General features: G+C 39.8%; 1 pseudogene; it reads left to right on the top strand.

Moving 5' to 3' along the window:
• The first annotated feature begins 436 nt into the window (after window positions 1–436).
• Window positions 437–555, top strand: LOC125456704 (U2 spliceosomal RNA; annotated as a pseudogene).
• The last annotated feature ends 11,482 nt before the right edge of the window (window positions 556–12,037 follow it).

The raw sequence follows: 12,037 nt of genomic DNA on the forward strand, positions 1-12,037 counted from the left end.
TGGTGCCATCTAAGGTAAAAAATCTTAGGTGTAAATTAGAAAAAAAGAAATAAAGCAAAAAGTTCAGCAGTACAGTCCTTCTAAAACAGAGAAAGAGGGGGAAAAAAATTAAAAGCAGATGGAACAGACTGAGCTGTGCAGGCCTTCAACTCAGGAGTGAGCTAGGTCTTGCCTCCAGGCTGGCAGACCTCGCTGGGCTTCAACTCAAGACTGGGAGTCCTCAAGTCTGTGTTAGACCTCACTTCCAGTCTGCGCAGGGCTTTACCTCAGCACTACCAATGCCATCCAAGGGCAAGAGGTTAATAGAAAGGGAAGACAAAGAGTAAAGAGAAAGAACAAGCATGAAATGAGAAAAGAAATGGACAAAGAAGAGGGGCTCTGGCTTAGGGGCCCTACTCCACCGCCGTTTGGATTTTAAAAAAGTAGATAATAAATTACAGCTTTTCGGCCTTTTCGCTAAGATCGAGTGTAGTCTCTGTTCTCCTCAGCTTTAATGTCTGATATGTCCCTTATTTGGGGTGCCTCAGTGGTTAGGCCTGCTGGCTCACAGCACCAAGGGCCCAGGTTCGGTCGCAGCTACAGGCGACTGTCTATATGGAATTTGCATATATTTCCCACGTCTGTGCTTTCGGGTGCTCTGGCTTCCTCCTGCAGTCCAAAGATGTGTGGTTTAGGTGGGTTGGCCATGCTAAATTGCCCACAATGTACCAGGGATATGCAGGCTCGATGGATTAGCTATGGGCTTAGGGAGATGGGGTAGGGATTGGTTCTGGATGCAATGCACTTTGGAAGGTCAGTGTGGATTCAATGGGCCAAATAGCCTGCTTTCACACTGTAGGGGTTCTATGTTCTTGGTCTAAAATTCTGGCTGTATGGGATTATATGATGAAAACGCAGAGAGCTGGAGTTCCTACATGACAGAGACAAGTGAACAAAATTGCAACAGATCGTCAACACAACATTGCTGAGTATTTTAGGGAGGGGGAAAATCTTTTAGCGTCCTAAGGAATCTGGTACAAAACCATTGGTGATTGCAAAAAGGTTCAGATTCCACAAACACAAAAAACATGACGGTGAATTTATCTCTCAGTTTGTTGCAATTTTAAAGAAGTTTGCAGAATTCTGAGAAATCGGGGACAACTTGAATAATACTATTGGAGTCAGACTGGAGTGTAGCTTAAGATGTGGAGCAATCCAGAAGAGATTACTGACCAAATAGTACTTAGATTTAAAGAAAGTGCTGGGAATAACATTCTTGATGGAACGAGCAACCAAGGAGACTCAAGATCTAAGCTCGAGCCATGAGAGTTCACAAATGGCTGTTGAAAGATGAGTACCAACATAGAACCAAAACAGTTGTGGAGAAACAGGTCAGGCAGCAACAAATTGTTGGTATTAAGAAGTTGTGTTCAGAAATTGTAGCAAAAAAAGGGCACATTGCACAGATATGTTGGGGGGAGAAAACATGAAAAAGCATCCAGCAAAAGTACAGAAACCAAACAGTAGGAAGGGCATCCGCTTGGTGCAAAAAGGCCATGAGAAATGCCCAAACATTTAGTCTGAAGAGGAGATAGCGCAATGTGGAGCTGGAGGAACACAGCAAGCCAGGCAGCATCAGAGGAACAGGATAGCTTCAGGTCGGGACCCTTCTTCAGAAAAGGGTCTTCCTGCTCCTCTGATACTGCCTGGCCTGCTGTGTTCCTCCAACTCCACATTGTCTTATCTCTGACTCCAACATTGGCAGTTCTTACCTTCTTACCTACTGGCTATTACTGGTGATGCCGATACTGAGTCACTGCATTTATGGAAAGGTAGTGCTGACTTGACCAGTTCCTGCGAATGACAGAAGTCATGCAGATCAACACTTGACCACCAGGACAAATGCGCCAGAGACAACATTAGTTAAAGATCTACAAATAACTGCCAAAGACATAGCTACACCTGAGAACAGAACAGTAACTGGAACATCTGAAGGAGACAGTACTTGGAAGCGAATGCCACAATGTTGTGGAAACATCCGAACATCTCAGGGAAAAAAAAGACAGAAATATTCTGAGTACACCTAAAATAACCAGGGTTAAAGCCAACAGGAAAAATAAGCAGACACCTGAGGCGCGCCAACAGTTAAACTGGAATTGACATCCTCCAGAATGTCTTGCCTACAGACTATTACTGATTATATATACAATTGTAAATATTGTGAATGTTTTAGTTGTAGAAACATCTGATACGAAAAGGGCGGGATGTTAAGTATCTGTACTGGTATGGTCAGTTTAAGAGTCTGATCACATGGCCTAAAGATGATGTCAACAACCATCTGGGGCAGAAAACAGCTTAGTCTAACCTTGCTGCCTGTGGAGTAAATATCTCCATAATAAAGCTCTTGCTGTTTAACACTTTGGCCTCCTGGTCCTTGGAATGTAATACTCTCCCTATGTGTGGCTTCTCGATGCTTTATTTGTTCTGAGCAAGAACCGCATTTGTTGCCCATTCCCAGAATCAGTTTATTACATGCTAATGTTCTTTGCTATGTTAAGCTCAAGGTGCTCCATAGCATGATCACAAAGTGTATTATTCTAATAGCACTGACAATGGAAACAGAAATATCAAAGGTATTTTGTTTGCATGTATACATAAGCAAAAGCACAACAAGAAACTAATAATGTCACTAAACCATATACTTTCTAATAAGCCTATTCACTTTCATTTGAAAAACTGTCAAACAAAACTACATAATTTCTTAATTAATATTCATGAAAAAAGTAGAAACAGGACCAATTACACACTTACTAAGCGGTAGCTACAATACAACCTGAGCAAAACTTAAAACATTTTATTTTGTGATTTGAGGGCAGCATAGTCACAGATGATGCTCCCAAACAATAAGCTATGACATTAATCACTTTCTATGCACATAGTGTTTAATAAAGGGACCATTCCTGGAAGCATTGTTGTCCACAATTTGTTCTTTTTTTAACCAATTCATTTGTGACATCTTTTAGATGCAAAGAAGATCATTTCCAGGGTGTCCAGCAGACTAAAAAAGAGACACAAAATTGCTTCTTCAATCGGGAAAGCCAACTGAATGTGGTCTTGGATGACAACTTGATACAGATGCCTGGTGTATAAACATTCTTTATCTGAATAATTTTCCTTGATATTAGCTTGAAATTGCTTTGCGTCTCCAATAATGATACCACTAACATCATCAAGACAATCTTTTGTCCATAGGCTTCACACTTCACACACATATTTTTTCCTGAAGTATCTAAACCAACATTGAACAAAATGTTGTTTGCATCATCATTATCACTTTGTTTTCTTCATGTTGATTTCAAGTGCAAAAGTTTAAATGATTTCACTCAAAATTTGTCTCTTGGAGAAAGTGTTTCCTCAGCATTCGGTCTAATATCATCATTGACTGCATTTTTTCTCATTTGTTTCATTTTATCCACATGTTTGTAGTCTGCATCAAACAGGTTTTCTTTTGCTTTGAATTCAATTTCATCAAAACCTCCTTGGATTTCTTTCAAGAAATGGAAGCTGGAGCTGGAGGGTTTTTTTCTCCTGCAGAATACAAGCTTTTCTTGCCATCACCGTGTTCACTGCCATCAGTATGAAGGTGAATAGAAGCATAATTTATTGAATCACATGCTGATCTATGGTTGGAGTAGTTTTTGTATGAGTTTCCACCAAGTGATGTCAAAGTGTCAAGGAGACGCATCGGTACCATGTCACATGGTTAAGACAAGGGGTTAAAGTACCAGTTTAAGAAATATAAACTGAGTTTCTGCTTTCTTTAAGAGTCAAAGAAAGAGACATTAGATAAACAAAATTGTGTTAGAAATTTGTAAAAACTAAGCCAAATTATGCCAGTTGAAGAAAGAGCGAGAGTATGAATACATGGGTGAAACTTAAGAGTCTGTAGGCTTTTGTTTTGTAAAAGTGTTGAGTCCCCCTTCCTTTTATTTGTAATGAGGCAATTTCAAATAGTTTTTGTATGTTGCAATATGGTTTGAAATTCTCTTTGGTATAGTAATTGTTAACGTTTTTTGTAAAATTACAGCAATCAACTCTTGTTGTTATGTTCAGTGACTGACCTCAAAGATAAATCAAAATGAAAATCAAACTTATGGTCTATTAAGCCAGTTTCACTGTGTGATTGGACTGGTCCAGCATTATCATCAGATGATGTCATAACCCTGTCCTTTTCACTCATGAAAGCTAACTTTGCTGTCATTGCTGAGGTAAGCTAGCCCCTAGTTGACTGTAATTTGGCAAGTATGCCTTTCTAATTCAGGGAATTCAGAAAGAAAACAATGGGTAAGCCATCATTGGGCGACGCCTATTTTGCAGTGACAGTTTATCTGTTCACTCAACACCAGATTGATAATCAATGTGGACCATCCTGCAAGTACGAAGGTCTCCCACATTTGCTCCTTCCAGAATATTTTATAGGTTTCCAAGAAATGGTTCAAACTTAACAATGGGGTTTTCAAAGCCAAGAAAGTTTCTATGATTTTACATTTCTTCACCTGAAGGCAAGCCCACACTCTTCTAATGTGCTCCAAACTACAGTAACGCTTTCAAGTATATGCCTCCCATACTCTGCTCCTTTCTCGCCTCTTCTTCCAGGTCTAAACCTAATGTGAACCCACAAAGCCTCATCCAATATGTGAGGAAAGCTGTTCCGTGATCCTTAGAATTCTAATAGTTTTGGAGTCCAGCTGGACCCTTGTCTCTTACTCTCATTATCACCTGTTCAGCTTCTCTACTCACCTGGTTTACTATCGATAATTGCCTCGTTCACCCAAACCTTTCATATCTTTAGTTCTCCCTTTGCCCTGTCTCTATCTATCCACTCACCTCCACCTCCTGCATACCAACCCCAAATCTCATCCGGTATGAGCATTACCTTTTTCTAGCTGCTATTGGTTCTGTTGAAGTATCACTGGAGTCAAAATATGAACTCGGCTTTCTCCTCACAGATGCTAGCAGGCCTGCATACTTTCTCCAGCAACTTCTGTTTTTGTTTCGGATCTCAAGCATCTGCAGTCTTTGCTTTATTTTACTTTTTCACCTTTGCTGAAGGGCATTTAGGCCCATTTGATAATTCCTGTTCTCATAGGCATCCATCTGCCAGCGCTTAGCTCAACCGTTTAACTGGTGCTTTGAATGCTATCTGTCTTTTTATGTTTGTCATCTGGCCACATGGCTCCCAGTGATTAAGAAATTCCATTGTGTCACAACAATCAGCCTTTTCCATTTTCCATACAAATCATGTGAATAGTGGAGATGTAGCGATGTATGTTGTGAGTCCCACAGGGTTTCCTGCTTCCACTTCATCTAGCTGCAAGACCAACATTAGGGTTATAAAGAAACATCACTTACATATTGGTACTAACTGCAGATTTAAATTAATAGCAGGAAGTCATCAACAAGAGAAATGAATAAGACACAGCAAATTAATGAGCTGAAATGCTACATTCTCAAAATTGCGTGCCTGCTGCCGAACTAAGGGACATAAATGACTGCATTTTGTTTCAAAACTGTCAGTTAGTTACTCTATGTATTGTCATAATTGTCAACTTGGACCTGTTTAAGGAGTATAAAGTAATACAAAAGTGTGGAATGCAAAAAGCTAATTGTCTCAATTGTCCCATTCAGCCTATTTCCTTCTATGTGTCAGGTATTATCTGCACTTTAATGGCCTTTTTTTAACTGCTTTAAATCTCTAGAGACAGGCAATTAATCAGGTGAAATTTTAACACTGTCCAATTCCACCGGATGATATTGCCACGTTCCAAACAATGTGCCTCGAACAATTGAGCCACATATAGATAACTTTAACTTTAGAGGCACCAATCATGTTTCTGGTTAGATAATTATTACCTCTTTCTAAACTGGTCATTAACACAGCACTGTATTACGTTGACAGAGGTCTTGTCTATCTGTCAGCGTGCAACTTCATCTATGTCATTGTTAATACTAGGGTGATTTTGTGAAATCGTAAATGCTGATTCAACTTTACTTTTGGAATGAACTTTTTGCAGACCTGTAGTGCAATTACATAATTCTGAAGGTATACCTCTCAGGGTTAAAGGTATGTTACAAGGGCAGAAAATTAGAGATGCATGCATCAAGGGGAATATAATAAAGGGTGACTTCAATTTGCATCGAGACTGGGTAAATCTAATGAGCACCAATGTTTTGGAGGAAGAATTCCCGGAATGTGTTCAAGATATTTTTCTGGAAAAATGTTTTGGGGAACCTACTGGAACTCAGGTTATTTTAGGTTTGGTATTATCCACAAAGAAAGAGTTAGTTAGTAATCCTGTCGTTAAAGACCATTTAGGGAATAGTTACCAATAATATGACAGAATTTGCCATCATGTCTAAAAAACTTGTGTTTCAGTCCAAAACTAGGATCTTTAATTTAAACAAAAGCAATGTTGAAGGTATGAGAAGTAAGTTGGATATGATAGATTGATAAAATAACGTTGCCTGTGATTAATTCTGTTTCACTGAGATGTGTATCATCAATCTTCCATGGCAGAAGACATGGGCAAGATTGCTTGTGAGTAGTTTTTGCACCCTGGACAGTTGGAAGCTTCAAGCATTTCACATGCACTCTGATATAATTGCAAATGATTTCAACCTGGACTCAGCAAGTATGGATTTACCCCTTGATGGGCCTCCCATTCATCAAGAGTGAGGCCTGTCTGTTGGAAGAGTGAATAAATACCAACCCTACCCACTCTGATTATGGTTGCAGATATTTTGCATTCATAGTTCATAGTTAGGAGATTTGACAGCATGAAAGGCAACATCACTTGTGCTTGGCACTGTGAATCATAGGCTCTGCCTGGCATTACCACCTCAAGCGAACAACTGATCGTATCCAAGCACCTGGACTGATCACAGATGATGCTCATGACCAACTGTATCAGGACTCTCTCACTGATCCTCCTGCAAGTTTCAGGTGTGGCCATTTGGTTGAAGTACATACACTTGGCTGGCATCTACACTGCGTGCACATGCTGTAGGTGAGACATTGAGATAGCATAATGTTGTGCAGTAATGTGTCCTCTTCCTTGACTGATGATGCTAACAAACATGACAAGTCACTTGGCTTTGTGTCTAGTTTAAGCAGCAAGGCAAGACATCAGCACTATGACCTTTAAAGTTGTGGCCGGGGCCCAGAATGATGACAGACAAGGCGGAAATGCTGTGAGAATTGACGAAGGCGTGCGTGAGTGAGTGCTTAGAGACCAAGTGAACAAGCCTGAGATAGTTTCTAGCCTAAACCACGAGCTGGCTACCAGCCTCTGTGCAGTTGCAACTACAAGTTCCCCATCAAATCACTCACTGTCCTGGCTTGGAAATATATTACCATTCCTTCATCATTTTAATTGCTGAAATCATGGAACAGACCTTTCCTAACAGCAATGTAGGAATAACTTCACTGCACAGACTGCAGTGGTTCACCACCATCTTATCAAAGAAATTAGAAATGGGTGATAAATCCTGGGCCAAGTGATGCTCATGTCCCAAGAGTGAATTAATTGTACATTTTTAAAAATGCTTTTGGTAACAAAGCTGGTGTTTGAATAGTTCAATTATTGATGAACAGTGAATTAGCAGATCCATGAACTCAGCAGTTGGTACTTTATTCTGATTTCTCCTGCATTGATTCGGAATAACTATTTTTCCTTGTAATAACCCTATAGTGTGCATTACTAATGTATTCCATTTCTGGGACTTGTCTTTCATAGGAATTGAGGTATCAATATAGAAGGGAAATTTCATTGCAACACCCTTCAAAATCAATGATCACATGCTTGTTTTCTACCCTGCCAAAATAAAAATGGTTAAATATTTCTTTTCCAACTCACTCCATTAGCCAAGTGCATTGTAAAGGAGTCATACATACATTTCTGAAACCAGTCTTCATCGCAAATTGGAACAAATTAGATCAGAATCCTGTTGAAACTCAAAGGGATATGAGTCTACATGGCACGTATTTCATTCTGCTTTCAAAAGCCTGTATCCAACTCCCACTGTTGGTTAGAGCATGATTTAAAGGCCACAAAATCCATATATATGTGCTGCTTCAGATTCACTGAGTACATATGCTTGGTGCATGCTGCACCATGCACCATTTGCACATTATCATTTCTGCAGACACTTGTGCCAGCCATGAGCACAGTAATCATATTGTGATGTCAGTCAGCCTCTTACAATAATTTGATCATAGCAATGTAATTTTCAATGTTTCAGCTAATGCCATCTTTTAACCTCAAACAGCTGAATTTGACTTAAGCAGCAAGGATGATTCTCCCACCAAACTTATTTAAATTGATCATTAAACAACCTCAGGCTAGTTACTAGTCTGTTCCTATGAAATTAGAACTATTTGGAGGCTTCTGTTGATTACTTAAATTTGGTAAAGGGCTGTGGAGATGCGTTTATTTTTCAGTTAAGAGTTGAACTCTTATTTGCTATCAGAGGTGTATTATTCCCCTTGAGAGTTATATTCCCCTTGGTCTGCAATGTGATAGAGAGAATGAGCAAAGATATCATAGAAGAGAGAGGAGGAATAAGGGGTGACATCAATTCTACCCAGGATCATCAGTGATTTTCCAATCTCAACCACAATGTGGAAAACCGTATATGATGACTTTGTTCCACCAATGATTCTCTACATCTGCTACCTTTTGCAGACAAATCAGCAGCCTCAGAAAAGTGGGAGCAGCCTTGCCAGTGGTTCTAAAGGGTGACTGTGCTGATGAACTTCTCACATTGTAGTGTTTTTAGGCTGGGGCTGGTGACATCTCTACATCTTACCCTTCTCCATCCATTGTTGTCTAGGTGAGGTGACTGATGAAGTATGCAAGGAGAAGAGAATATGTTGCAATTTTTATTGTTTTCTTTCTTTCAAGAGATAAACAGGAAAGACAAGTACATGGATTCTCCAAGATATTGACTTTTCCATGGTACAGGGACTGACCCCACGTGCAACTTGAGAGATAGACCAGAATTGCAAGGGTTCCCTACTGTGGAGAAGGTGCTCAAGAATGACCCAGAGGACCCATTCCTATCTGATTAACTATACCCTGAGCTGGGTATGCCTGTGCTGGTGCTAATTATAGGTGCAGTGAATGACATTACATGTTCAGCAGAGTAACAAAAAGGGGAAACCTCAATCGCTCATTTAGAAAAGGTAATAAAGCACATACATATATTAGAATCTTAAGTGAATAACACTCCCTACATAGCGTCTCTGCAACTAAAATGTGCTGTGGTGCTTTGCTGTAAAGTGTGCAAAGAAGTAAGTGTGGAAGCGAGAAGAGTAATGAGAAAAAAATGTCCTGATATTAAACACTGATGGTGTCTCAGCTTTATTGTGTCAACTTGATCTCTGGAACCCCATCATATTCAGGAATAGTATGCTTATACTGAAAAGAATATCTGAAATAGGGAGGGGTTCTGGTCAATCCCCCACCACTCAGTTCTGTAAACAGAGAAATAGAACTAATATATTGAAGCATTTAGATAAATTAAAAGCAAATGACCATTTTGCAGCTAGCTTGGCAGTTTATGCAGGTTAGTTTGTCCTAAGGCCGTTTTATGCAATTTGTTACTCATTGTGACTGTATCACCATTTTCTCAGCACAGCTAGGTGAAGGCAATAAGTGCAATCCTTGCTAACAGCAAGCGAGGAGGCGATGATCTCGTAGTATTATTGCTGGACTGTTAATCCAGAGACTCAGATAATGTTCTGGAGACCAGGTTCAAATTGTGGCAGATGGTGGAATTTGAATTCAATAAAACAATTCTAGAATTATGAGTCTATTGGTGACCATGAATCTGTTGTTGATTGTCAGGAAGAACCCATCTGGTTCGCTAATGTTCTTTAGGGAAGGAAACTGCCATCCTTACCTGGTCTGGCCTACATGTGACTCCAGACCCACAGCAGTGTGGTTGACTCTTAACTGCCCTCTGGGCAATTAGAGATGGGCAATAAATGCTGGTCTGGCTCTGACACTCTCATCCTGTGAATGAATGAAAAAACGAATGAGCAGAGAAATTACAGGCATGTGACAGTAACTCTAATCACTGTGTGATAATCTCGACCCAGCTTCAGTATATTATGCATGGTAAAGCTGAAAAGAGCTATTTTGTCAGAGCTTAGCATGTTGTCTGTGTCAGCATGTACCAAGTTGAAAAAGGAATGTTGGAAGGCTACATTTTTTGGTAAACCATTGCTACAATGCAATTACCTAATCTTTCTCTTCCTGGCTTACTCAGAATTTGATAAGTCCTTATTTTCTTCTCATGACTTCTGTGGCTTTGAAATGCCATTCATTCTGACGTTCACCTTTTGCTAAATGTCCTACATATTTTTTTCACAAGGAAGTTGCTTGGGGATGCCAGACAGGATACAGATCTTTTGCTATATCTCTGTCTCAAGCATCCCTGTTTATACTCCAACACAAATGGTTTTCCCCTTTTCAAGCCCAGCCAAAGAACTTCAAATTGAAAAAAAAAATTCTGATCCACTATTCAGAGGAGCTGTTATATACCTTGGGAGCAGGTGGGTCTTGAGCCCCAGTCTCTCAGACCAAAGGGTGGGGACACTACTATTACACTACAAGAAGGCCTTAGCCAAAGACTTTTAAATGCAGTGTTCAAGTAAATGCTGCTGTGTGTTATTTTTCATCATCCTCCTAACATTCAGCTCCCACAGGTAAAGACAGTTTGGACAAATGAGTTAATCTTGGGAAATACTGCAAAATCAATCTGGTGCATCTTCAGCAGATGTTAAGCTAACCAATCCAGTGCAACTTCAGTTCAGTTTTGTGGTATAAGTTTATTGTGTGTTTTGTGATAGAAGTTTTCAGCAACATTGCCAGAAACTCAGATTCTGTTATTGCAGACACAAAAAAAATTCCGAAACCTAGAGAGGGCAGATTTTCATTTGGATCTTCGCTAGCTTTTCAGTGTCCAGGATACTGTAGACATTAACTATTAACCAGCAACTGACCTGAAATAATCATATAAATACTGTGGCTATAAAAGAGGTCAGAAGGTAGAAATCCTGCAGTGAGTAACTTCATGTCCACCTCTTACAAGGCACAATTCAGGAGTATGATGGAAAACTCTCCACTTGCCTGGATGAGTGTAACTTCAACAACACGTGAGAAGCTTGACATCATAGAACCATAGGCAAGCCAGAACACAGTAAGAAGCTATTCAGATCATCATGTCTGCATAGGCTGAATAAACTAGCCTCTCATTCTAATCCTACTTTTCAGTGTCTGCTCTGTAGCCTTACAGGTTACAGCTTAGGTCCAAGTCCAGATTTCTTTTCAATGAAAACACCAACAGGGCAAACAATTCTCAGAACCCACTACCCTCATGCCCCCTTTAATGTTTATACTCATCACTTTAAATCTGTGCCCTCAGTAATTGATCTTTCCGCTAGGAGAGACTGGTCTTCCTAGCTCATTCTATCCGAGCCCTCTATATTTTTGTAATTTCAATTAAGCCACCACTTAGCCTTCTCTGTTCTAAGTAAAATAACCCTTGTCTATCACCCTTCCCTCATCGCTGCAATTTCAAGTAAACATTGAAATAAATCTCTTCTGTAGACTCTCCAAAATAATTATGTCCTTCCTGTAATTTGGCGATCAGGACTGTACACAATACTGCAGCTACAACTTAACCAGTGTCTAGTATAATGTAAGGATTATTTCCCTACTTTTGCATGCAATACATTGTATAGTGAATAAAAGCATCCTGTAAGCCTTCCTCACCACATTATGTACCTGTCTTACCACCGTGGAGGACCTTGGACATGGACTCCAAGACATCTCACTCTCTCTGTCCCTCTTATTATCCTCCTATTTATTGTGCATTCCTTTGCTTTACTCGTTCTCCCCAAATGCATAACCTCACACTAATCTGGATTGAATTCCATTTACCACCTTTTCACTCATTCAACTAAACCATTGATATTGTCTTATAGTTGACA

Source organism: Stegostoma tigrinum, chromosome 8, assembly GCF_030684315.1.
Source record: "Stegostoma tigrinum isolate sSteTig4 chromosome 8, sSteTig4.hap1, whole genome shotgun sequence".
Classification (NCBI taxonomy): Eukaryota; Metazoa; Chordata; class Chondrichthyes; order Orectolobiformes; family Stegostomatidae; genus Stegostoma; species Stegostoma tigrinum.